Raw genomic sequence first — 8,944 nt, forward strand, 5'->3', positions numbered from 1 at the left:
TTAAAAATTTCGAGTTAATCGAGTTGACGAATCCTATTTTAGCAACCGAATTCAATTTAAATTTTTTCGAATCGAGTCAAATGGAATCAAAAATTTCGAGTCGAGTCGAGTCAAGTCAAATTAATGAATCTTATTATTTATTCTCAATGTTCCGTTTACATTGACCGATTATTTTATAAGTAGACGAAGTATAAGCTTTTAGATTAATTTTAAGTAAAGGAAAAAAGGAGAGTGGAGCGATTCGGGAAGGAAACTAAGACTAGTGGGTAAACATTTATCAAAACAACATAGTTTTACCTTTTAACTTGATAGTTTTTACTTTTAACTTTTCTTGTAAACATTTATCTTTTTTTATTTGAATTTTCGGATAACTCGAATTAGGAGTGAGTGTTCGATTGAATCGAGTGAAACCATTTGAGTTAAATTAGAAAAATTAATAATGTTAAATTAAAGTCTTGTACAATATAACTAATTTCATGTTAGAACACAAAAATTTGAAACAATATATATTTGAAAACTTTTTTTAAGCAAAAAAAAGAGAGAGAGAGAGATATTTTAGTATGATAAATTTGAATTATTAATCACTTAATTAGATTCCAAAATTATTATTTTATTAAATTTTTATATATTTTTAGTTTTTTTAAAAAATTATAATTTTTAAAAAATATAAATATTAGAATTTCTATAAATATCTTGAATTTTAAAAATTATTTTCAAATTTTGAAAATTATTTGATTTTTTTTAATTTTTGTTAAGAGAGAGACCAATTTACTTATTTTCAAAATTGACAGAGACCAAAATAGTATTTATACTAATCTATTCTTAACACTAAAACCTTTGCTTGCTTAACACTTTAACCATTAAGCCTAGTAATCTATTCTTATCAACAAATAATTTTTAATGCATTCTAAGTTCGCTTATCCTATTCTTATTATTCTTTTAAAAAATTTAAATTTTATCCCTATTTCTTCTACCCTTAATTTTGGGATGTGACAAGGCAACTCAAGCTATTTTAATGGAGTATAAAATGTAAGTTTAGCAATTATGGTTATCCACAATCGAATTGAATTCTTCTTTATTTAATATATAATTGATTTTAATTTTTTATTATAAAAAATAAATATTATAAATTTAAAATAATGAAAATAATTTATAAGTTTTTGTAAAATCATAATTTTTTAGAACTATTTATGGAAAGGGCTTTCTATATAAATTTACGTGAATATTTATTGTGGGATTAAAACTCGCTCAATCAATAAAAAAGAAAAAGGGAAAATCGAAAATTGGAAGAATAAAGTAGATAAAAACCCAAACTTTTGAAGGTAAATACTTTTTTGAAAGGCAAAAGATTTGATATTTTTTGTTCAATTGCTTAAATCTGGTTGGATAGTTTCTATTTTCGTTTTATTAAATTTCCTTTTTCTCTGTTTGAAGACGAATTTAAAGAAAAGAGTAACATGCGAAGGAATTGCATTGGACTTTGTAAAGATAAAAGCACACATTAAAAATATTGCATTGGACTAAGTCGCTTCCTATAACCAAGTTTGAGCATTGCTTAGACTAGGTTGGTGTTTATTATTGAAGTTAAACCCTTAAGGGGTTTTATGAAAGAGGTGGAGAACTTGTTTATTGAAAGTTCGCGATGAAGAACTTGTTCATTGAGAATTTATGTCAAGGTGGAGATTGTTAGAATTAAGTGACCCAAATTCTTATTTAAATAAAATACGATAGAAAATAAAATAAAAGCAAAATCCATATAGAACTAGACTTCTTTTATTTTATTTTAGAATAAGGTTTTTAAACCTTATTAAACTTCATCTATTTTATATTGATTAGGATAGAGTGTTTCAATCCTATTAGAATATGGCTTTACAAGTCTATAAATAGACATAGTTTATTACTCTTGTATTGATTCAAATTTCGACATAGTGAATTTTCTTCTCCTCTGCCATTGGTTTTTTCCCGAAAAGGTTTTCATGTAAAATTTGTGTGTTCTTTATTTTATTATTTATGTTTTTTTATTTTTCTCACTCTTATATTCCATTGATACGAACGAGGCTTTCAACATAAACATGAAGAAGGGGATGTTATACTGAAAATTATCTAGATAAGTATTAATCTCAAACTTCTTCAGCTCTTGGGTGGAAGGGTGAAATTGGGGCTTTTTTATTAAATTAACCCAAAAAATAAATAAATTATCAAAATAACCCACCTTTTTAATAAAATACAAAAATAACCCGTTTTCTACAGTAAAAAGTGGTGGAGCCATATGATATGGCGCCACCACAGTGCCACGTCAGCAACAGGTATTAAAAAATTATTTTTTGGTAGAGCCATGTTGAATGGCGCCACCAGTATAAAATACCAGGGAAATACTTAAAGTTTTGAAAAAATAGGGGACTTAAAAAAATATATACCATTTTCGGGTGGCGCCATTCTAAATGGCGCCACCACTTTTCCTGACACCTTTTTTTTATATTTCTTTTGTTTTTTTTTCCTTTTATTTTCATATTTCTTTTTTTTTACTTTTTTATTTGATTTCTTAATAAATTGTCTTTTTATTTTTTTTACCTTTTTGATTTTTTTCTTATTTTATTTTGTTTATTTTTTATTATTAACTTTAAAAAATTTGTAATGTATATTTTTAAAATTTTAATTATTATTTTTAAAAATATTTTTTTAACTTTAGATATATATTTGTGAAATTAATTTTTTATATATTTTAAAAATGTAATTTTCAAATTAATTTTTAAAAATTTTAAATATTAATTTTTAAATATTAACCATATTTTTAATAATATAAAATCATTTAAACTTTTAAAATTTGTAAATACAATTTCTTTAATTTCTTTTTACATTTTTAACTTTTTTTTAATTTTTGAAAAGTTTGGGGGACCTTAATAATAATTTTTCAATTTTCTGGTGGAGGCATTTCAAATGGCGCCACCAGTTTCTGCCACCTTTTTTTTTTTTATCTTTTTACTTTTTTATTAAATTTTGTCTTTTTCTTAAATTTTTTTTCTTTTTTAACTTTTATATTATTTCCTTATTTTATTTTGTTTATTTAATTTATATTATTAATTTTAAAAAATTTGTAATGTATATTTAAAATATTTTACAATTTTTTTAATTTTAATTATTATTTTTAAAATTATTTTTTTAACTTTAGATATATATTTGTGAAATTATTTTTTTATAAATTTTAAATATATATTTTTCAAATTAGTTTTGAAATTATTAGTTTTATAATATTTGAAATGTATGTTTAATATTTTATTAATTTTACATACAATTTTTTAAATTTTATTTTTAAATTCTTTTTTTAACATTAGATATATATATTTAAGTTTTAAAGTTTAAATTAAAATGTATATATAGTTATTATAACTAGTCACATCATATTAGTGATGTGACTATTAATAAATTTAAATATTAATATAAATATTAAAAAATTATTTTTTTAAATATTAAATATTTTTTTCTTTTTTATTGTTTTGTTTTTTTATGTAAAAAAATCAAAAAATTAAAAAAATAAAAAGACAATTTATTAGAATTAAAATGAAAAAGTAAAAATAAAAGAAATATGAAAATAAAAGGAAAAAAAAAGAAATATGAAAAAAAAGGTGTCAGGAAAAGTGGTGGCGCCATTTAGAATGGCTCCACCCGAAAATGGTATTTTTTTTTAAGTTTCCCGTTTTTTCAGAACTTTAAGTATTTCCCTGATATTTTATATTGGTGGCGCCATTTAGAATGGCTCCACCAAAAAATAATTTTTTTAATACCTGTTGCTGATGTGGCACTATGGTGGCGCTATATCATATGGCTCCACCACTTTTTACTGTAGAAAATAAGTTATTTTTGTATTTTATTAAAAAGGTGAGTTATTTTGATAATTTATTTATTTTTTTGGGTTAGTTTAATAAAAAAGTCTGAAATTGGAGTACTTTATTATTTGTGTTTCTAAGAAACAACTCGTCATTTTTCCCAAACCCCAATGGGCATACAGCTCCAGAAATAGATTCAATACAGAATTGTTTAGTCCATATTCCTTCACTCGTAATCCATAAATCAATTCCTTTGGATCCGTAAGTAATAAAACCCAGTGATCCATTAAACGCCAATAGATTAAAATAGCATTCTGAAAAAGGCCCAATGAATTCCGGAATTGATAAAATCGAGAACTTCTCATTTGCCATGTCAAATGAAAAAATTGGTCCTACAAAATCATGAAATACCAGACACTCTGTTTTCCAATAGCAAATTCCATCTATGCAATTACTCCCAAGAATAGATGAGTTAGTGCATAACCAGGAGATGGAATTTCCTTCCAGGAATCACTTCTAAATGAATACAACTCAACATGGGGCTCAAAATGACGTTCGTCTTCACTATTAATAAAAGTAAAGAACAACAAATCGTATGACTTTGTAGTCATCAGTTTTAGAATCAAACCCAAAAGCAGCGTGCCTAAAAGAAACCTCGACTCAAGTCAAGCGACCTTCTTGGATGGAGGAAAAATATGGAGGGCATTGTATTGAAGACGGTGGAAGGATTTTAAACTCTCTGGTTGATGGGTTCCAAATGGCAGCCTTATCCGTTGAAGATTCTTGTAAACACAACAATCCATCACAAGCACCATGAACAGAGGGGACTGCAGTCTTAAAAAAAGGCAAGTGAATGTTTTGTTTTACTGTATATTGTTTATCTTTTTGGTTGGAAAGATGAGAGAAATAAGGTTGGAAGGTGTTACCATCACAGCGTATGAGAAGTAGATTAAGGTTGTTGTTTTCAAGGTTGTTGTGATGATGTTTGGAAATGAAATGAGGAGTTTGAAAAGAACATCAATACTTACAAACACAGTTGAAGCGAGTAAGGGATTTAACTGGAAGCTTTGACAGAATTTCCATAACCAAATCTTCTGGCAATTCAAACCTGGGCCTGATCTGCATCTTGCTATTTCGATATTCTTTGAAATTGACTAAGAGGAATAAATAAGCAAGCAAAAAGGGAGTTGGTAGGTGTCATCTATGGTCCAAACCTTAACCATGAAGCAAAGAAGCACAAAAGGTTAGCATTTGATACGTTATAATAATTAAATGCGATTTAGGAAAATTTCCTTATTTGCATTTGTATCCATGTGAGGAAGGATTAAGATAAAATATAATATAATACATACCTTTTGAATATAATCCCCAATTTTTAAAAGATTAAATTTAAAGGATACAATATGCTCACATTTAGGGACTTTATATAATAATCAATTTTTTATTTTTAAGAATTCAATCTCTCTATTTTTTTTAAATTACAAATTTTGGTATGGTTAACACCGTTAAAATTGTTAAAATTCTTTGGCATAATTGTCAAAAATATTCTCAATGTTTATGGGTTTTTGAGTTGAGCCCCTAACTTTTTTTTTTGGATGAACACCCTCAATGTTACGATTTTTTAATAAATTAATCTAATTTTAATGGGGAACATGAGTTAACCCTAAGTCAAGTCACATGTCAATGAATTAGCCTATGGAACATGCCGCATAAGCAGCAGGCCATAGTTGATGTCATTTATAAAAATAAAATTGTTTAACAATTTTTTTTTTCATTTTGTTTCAATCTTGTTTGTTCTTCTCCTCTTTCTCGCTCCCCCTCTAGCTGCCACATTTCAATGTAATGTATATTTTCTCAACTCAAGTGAAATACATGTGCGTTATGGTTCTGTTTATTGTGAGTATAAGCATTGCAGGGTTCCATGGAACTCAATAGCTTTTAAAAAGGCAAATAAAATTAAATTCTTAGTGGGGATTGAAACTCAATCAATCAAAAAGGAGAAAAAGCAAAAGTTGGAAGAATAAAAAATTAATGTAAATAAAAACCCAAACTTTTGAAAGTAATTACTTTTTTTAGGGGGACAAGATTTGATTTTTTTTGTTCAATTGCTTGAATCTGGTTGGTGTGTTCCCATTTTCGTTTTATGAAATTTCCGTTTTCTCTGTTTCCAAACTTTCAATTGTTTATTGTGTGCTTTTTCTAGGGTATATAATGCAAAACTTTGTAATCCCATTCTATTATGCATTTTGAGTTTATATTCATTTCACTACTTAGGAGAATGATATTTTCAAACTATGGAAGAAATCTTATAGATATCTAAGCATCTAAAACCAAACATAAACTGAATAATTCTCTAAATACACAAACCAGGCACTGGCTAACATCTCAAACATATAATCCAAACAATAATAGCAATATTAAGAAGCTCACAACTAAAAATTCCTATTACATCTTACACATTTATGTTCTCCCTCTCCATCCATCTTCATATATATTCAATATCCATTTCATGCACATCCTTCTTCATATTCAGTATTCATTTAATGCATCTCTCGTTGGTTGACGTATTATATGTTTCTCAACTTCTTGTATTCCATTGATACGAACCAGGCTCTCTAAATAAGCATGAAGGGAGATGGCAAACCGAAAATGATCTAGATAAGTATTAATCTCAAGCTCCTTAAGCTCTTGGGTGGAGGCGTCAAATAGGAGCACTTCATCATTTGTGTCTCTAAGAAACAAGTCACCATTTTTTCCAAATCCCAATGGGTTTACAACTCCAGAAATGGATTTAATATTGAATTGTTTAGTCCACACTCCTTCACTTGTAACCCATAAATCAAAAGACGTGTTAATTCTTTCCGATGGGTAAACAATAGCACCAAGTGATCCATTAAACACCAATAGATCGACATAGTATTCTGGGAAAGACCCAACGGATTCTAGAATAGGTAAAATTGAGAACTTCTCATTCCCCACGTCAAATGAAAGAATTAGTCCTCTAAAATCAAGATATGCCCCTGTCATTGTTTTCCAATAGCAAATTCCATCTACATAATTATTTCCCAAAGTTGTTTCCGTTGGTGTATAATCAGGAGATGGAATTTCCTTCCAGGAATTACTTCTAAGAGAATACAACTCAACTTGGTACATACTATGAGGATGTGGATGTTCTTCTTCACTATTAACATAAGTAAGAGTAACAAATCGTATGACTTTGTAGTCATCAGTTATAGAATCAAACCCAAAAGCAGCGTGGTTAAAAGAAACGTCTTCTAAAGTAAGGTAGGTTTCTTCGAAATAGGAAAAATATGGAGGGCGTTGGATTGAAGATGGTGGAAGGATTTTAAACTCTCTGGTTGATGGGTTCCTAATGGCAGCCTTATCATTTGAAGGATCAAGTAAACAAAATAATCCATGACAAGCACCATAAACACAGGGGACATCATTCTTAAAAAGGGGCAAGTGAATGTTTTGTTTTACAATATAATTTTGATCTTTTTCAGTTGAAAGTTGAGAGAAATAAGTATGGAAGGTTTTACCATCATAGCGCCTAAGAAATAGATTAAGGTTGTTGTTTTCAAGGTTGTTGTGATAATTATTGGAAATGAAAGGAGGAGTTTGAAAAGAAAACACCAATACTTACAAACACGGTTGAAGCGAGTAAGGGATTTAACTGGAAGCTTTGAGAGAATTTCCATAACCAAAGCTTCTGGCAATTCAAATCTTGGCCTCTGCATCTTGCTATTTTGATTTTCTTTGAAATTGACTAAGAAGAATAAATAAGCAAGCAAAAAGGGAGTTGGTAGGTGTCATCTATGGTCCAAACCTTAACCATGAAGCAAAGAAGCATAAAAGGTAAGCATTTGATACGGTTATAGTAATTAAATGCAATTTAGGAAAATTTCCTTATTTGCATTTGTATCCATGTGAGGAAGGATTAAGATAAAATATAATATAATACATACCTTTTGAATTTAATCCCCAATTTTTAAAAGGTTAAATTTAAAGGATACAATATGTTCACATTTAGGGACTTTATGTATATTTGAAATTTAGTACTCAATCTTTTATTTTTAAGAATTCAGTCTCTCTATTTTTTTTAAAATTACAAATTTTGGTATGGTTAACACTGTTAAAATTGTTAAAATTCTTTGTCATAATTGTCAAAAATACTCTCAATGTTTATGGGTTTTTGGGTTGAGCCCCTAACTTTTTTTTTTTGGATTGAAACCCTCAATATTATGATTTTTTAATAAATCAATCTAATTTTAATAGGGAACGTGAGTTAAACCTAAGTCAAGTCACAGGTCAATAAAGTAGCCTATGGGATATGCCGCATAAGCAGGAGGCCATAGTTGATGTCATTTATAAAAATAAAATTGTTTAACATTTTTTTTTCATTTTGTTTCAATCTTCTTTGTTCCCCTCTTTCTCGCTTCCCCTCTAGCTGCCACATTTCAATGAAATGTATATTTTCTCAACTTAATGAAATGGTGATCAAGTTCATTTTTTCTCAATCATCTTGTTCATTTTACTTTGTTTTGCTTCGTTTTGCTATTTGTTTCAAGTTCTTTTCTGCTCAAGCTTCCTTTCTTTAACTTTGTTGCTGCCAATGTTCCAACAAATACTGAGACATGCAGCCAACCTGATATCCAAATCCAGTAGTATAGCATTTGTTGATTATCTCCTTATTCAATCTTAGCTTTTCACTACAATTTTTCCACAGTGCTTCAACGGGCCCCCCTTTAAGCTTTGTTTCTTTGTGCAGCGAATGAATTCCAAGTGCTCTTTCTACACCACAGTAAAGCAATTAAACTCAAGCCGGAGACGAGTACAAATACTTATGGCTAATAAAACTTACCACATCAGATCAAAAATGGATGACACAACTATGTATAGTGTTTAAGTGGCATTTTTCTTCTCCATGATGCACATTGTTGCATAAACTATAATTAGTTACAGTAGCAAAAAGAAATTGAACTTCATTAGTTACTAATGAAAATACATTAAAATGAAGAATGGACTTGTGTTGGTGTTAACGAGCAAGGGAGCAGCTGGTCGAGCTTGGCTTAAGCAGCAAGTCACGATGCTTGCTGAACAAACAAGAAGGAATCGAG

The 8,944-nt window shown here is 28.5% G+C and overlaps 1 long non-coding RNA gene across 1 annotated transcript; it reads right to left on the bottom strand.

Moving 5' to 3' along the window:
* Nucleotides 1-4,165: 4,165 nt before the first annotated feature.
* Nucleotides 4,166-7,646, bottom strand: LOC107951613 (uncharacterized). Its single transcript, XR_005902942.1, has 2 exons — nucleotides 7,471-7,646; nucleotides 4,166-5,038 (listed from the first exon to the last, which is right to left on the bottom strand). It is a non-coding gene; the product is annotated as an uncharacterized lncRNA (long non-coding RNA).
* Between the last annotated feature and the right edge of the window lie 1,298 nt (nucleotides 7,647-8,944).

The sequence above is a fragment of the Gossypium hirsutum genome, chromosome A10 (assembly GCF_007990345.1).
Source record: "Gossypium hirsutum isolate 1008001.06 chromosome A10, Gossypium_hirsutum_v2.1, whole genome shotgun sequence".
Classification (NCBI taxonomy): Eukaryota; Viridiplantae; Streptophyta; class Magnoliopsida; order Malvales; family Malvaceae; genus Gossypium; species Gossypium hirsutum.